The sequence below is a fragment of the Rattus norvegicus genome, chromosome X (genome assembly GCF_021556685.1).
Source record: "Rattus norvegicus strain SHRSP/BbbUtx chromosome X, alternate assembly SHRSP_T2T, whole genome shotgun sequence".
Lineage (NCBI taxonomy): Eukaryota > Metazoa > Chordata > Mammalia > Rodentia > Muridae > Rattus > Rattus norvegicus.
The window spans coordinates 52,356,661-52,359,764 of record NC_141554.1 but is presented as its reverse complement, the minus strand read 5'-3'; the positions used below and the strand labels follow the sequence as shown (position 1 = coordinate 52,359,764).

At 33.6% G+C, this 3,104-nt stretch overlaps 1 pseudogene; it reads right to left on the bottom strand.

The window, feature by feature from the left end:
- Positions 1 to 606: 606 nt before the first annotated feature.
- Positions 607 to 1,343, bottom strand: Srsf10-ps3 (serine and arginine rich splicing factor 10, pseudogene 3; annotated as a pseudogene).
- Between the last annotated feature and the right edge of the window lie 1,761 nt (positions 1,344 to 3,104).

Genomic DNA, 3,104 nt, shown 5'->3' with positions numbered 1-3,104 from the left:
TAACAGCAGCATTGTAGATGTGCCAGAAGGAAGGAAAGGTAAGTTCTTTCTATGGCATTAGGAATAAAAGAGAAATGGACAAAAAAGGAGCTTCTCTAGCTTCCTGAAAGAAGGAGTTTTATAGTTTTAGTACAGAATTTTTGAGAACTCTGTATAAGGAGGAATTAATATTATGAATGAACAAAAATATTGAAGACCAACAAAGGCAATTAATCTGGACCCTTGCTTATTAGCAAGCTACATTTCTAGGTTAACAGTTCTACCAAATATGGATATGACAATTTTCAATAAGACCATATTGCAAATTATTGTCAGCCAGTATCTTTTCACCAATTACTTCAAGCATAAAAAAAGAGAATCTTTACAAAAATATTCAGAAATACCTCAAATTGGTAACTGCCCATAACATTAAACAAAATGGACTCTTAAGAGTGCCTTCTTAACAGCATATCATTTTAATTATAACCATCATCCAGTACAGGAAAAACTAATAAGTTAAGTTTGTTTTTAAAGGAGTCAGTGAAATATTTTATTCCTGATAATTGACATATACTAAACTATAAATAAATAGATGACACATGCCTAAAAGTATCATGATTTATAATATCAGTGGCCACTAGATTTAGGACTCGTCCAAGACCTTGATCTAGATTTTGACCTTGATCTATACTGTGATCTTGATGATATTTGGATATAGGTGGTTCCTTTTTCCTTGATTCCTTTTAATATCTTAAACTAGATTTATAATGTGTTTTGGAATCTATTTTAGAGGCTCTGGTGTGAGATGCAGACCTAGAGCATGGTCTAGACTTCAATTCTTTCTTGGGCTGGGACTTGGACAGTGGTTTTGAATTTTATTTAGGTCTTGAAAAAAGTTGATTTAGATGTTAGACTCTATTAGTGTCAGAATCGTTTTGGCTAAGCTGTGTTCTTCCAGTCAGTCTACTATTTCCAGGACTGTAAGGTTTCCTATAGTTATAATCAAATGAGTGACTTCTTTTTTACCTTTCATAACTTTGGCTCGACTATGTCTATATCGGTCATAATCATCATATCATATAAAGCTATATACATTCCTCCCTTATTTGGCTTTCATTTGATTTGGGGGGTTTTCTGATCCCCCTTGCAAACTGTATTTCCATTTCATGTCCACAAATTTCTGTCCAAATTATGTAAAGCATCTTCAGCATCATGAACATCCTCAAATTGATTAGATGTCAAGTGTAGAAATCAATTGGAACATAAGCATCTACTATTGGACCATTACAAACAAATTCAGACTCGGTGTCATCTGCCATGTTTCTGATAGAGACAAGTTGGGAGGGACACAAGTATCAGAACATGATGGCAAGAGTCTGGGCCAGGAGCATGAACTGACTAGGCAAAGCATTCACAATTCTGATGGTGACTCATGTCTACTCACACAGTTGCCTTAAATTACTTTAAATATAACTTGTTTATGTAAGATCGTGTCCACAGACCTCATAAAAATTTTATTACCTTATGAAATTTTAATTGGGATACCAAAATTTTGATAATGGCATTCAAAATTTATTCTGGAAAAAATAAAAATAGTAAAGGTAATAGAAAACTAAAAGGAAAAAATGCCTTGTGTTAATAAAAAATTATATTGTAGTTTCTATAAGATTAATTTTGTGATTTTAATTTCAAATAATAGTCTTAATTTACAAATGATAAATTTGAGATTTTTATAAGACATATGAAATAATAAACATATGAACTTTTCAAAGATCTCCATATTAAATTTCATTGTCATGGGAATAGAAGTTGTTGCAGCTCTACAATCAAGAATATTGATTAGTGTACTATGAGTAAGAAAGGCAGATATACTATTAATTCTTATCAAAAAGAAAACAAGTGATTTTTTTATTTAGGGATGATCCTTGAATTGCATTTGTGACATTAGAATAAAAATTATCTTTCTTTCTCTGCATTATGTTTTGAAAAAGTCATTTTCCAGGATCTTAGCCATTCTGAAGCTAAGCAAAAACTCCTCATTTTAAAACAAGGCTTTTGATTCTTGTCTAGCCTGCTTATAATCTGGTCAGTGATCAATCCAGGATTTGTTTTTTTTTCTTTGTTTGTTTGTTTGTTTTGTTTGTTGTTGAGATATAATTTTCATTTTGTCTCCTGTAATAGACTTTTTATTAGTAATTTTTTTCTTTCACATGTTTATACACATGTATTTTGTACTTAAGTTCCTTGACTCCCACTCTAGCCCATTTCATAGGGCCCTGACCAACCACCCCCCATCCCTGTTTATTGGTTTGAATTCCTCTCTCTCTCTCTCTCTCTCTCTCTCTCTCTCTCTCTCCCCCATATGGTGTGTGTGTGTGTGTGTGTGTGTGTGTGTGTGTGTGTGTGTGTGTGTGTCCCAAAGAGTTTGATCAGGGTTACCTGTGTGATCATAAGTTTGGAAATATCCATCATAGCCTGGTGGGTTTACTAGTGGCTACATAAATAGATACCATGACTATTTTTTCCCTAGGATCTGCTAGTTTTCAAGAGATGAGCAGTATGTGGTAGAGTCTGATGGATCTTTTCTGTCTTCATAGCTGACCGATATTAGTGAATAATTTCTGTGGACTTAGTACCAGTATGCACAGCTATTGTTAGTTCATACATCCCTAGCCTGTGGTCTGCTTAGAAGACAGTACTTTGGAGATCCGTGACTCTTATGTGTTTTCTGTCCTCTCTTCCATAATCGTTGTTGAACCTTAACCCAGTGGTGTAAATGTCTCTGCATGGTCTCATGATCTCAGTGATCCTCCATTCTCAGTTTTTTATGCAGTCTTAGGTCTTTACCTTTATCTCCATTCATTACATGGAGAGTCTTCCCTCTTTAAAGCTGTGATTAGCCTTTGCATGTAAATTTGGATATTATAAATATAGATATTCAGGACTTGATTTAGTGTTATATCAAGACAACTGAGTAGTCATCTTAGGTACTCCACACCTTATTACACGTGATGTATCTCACATAGCAAATAAGATGGCAATTCCCTTCTTATAAGAGAATGGCTTTTCCTTGTCAATTTTACACATTTATATTTTGTAAAATATCATTCATGTCTTTAGCTTTA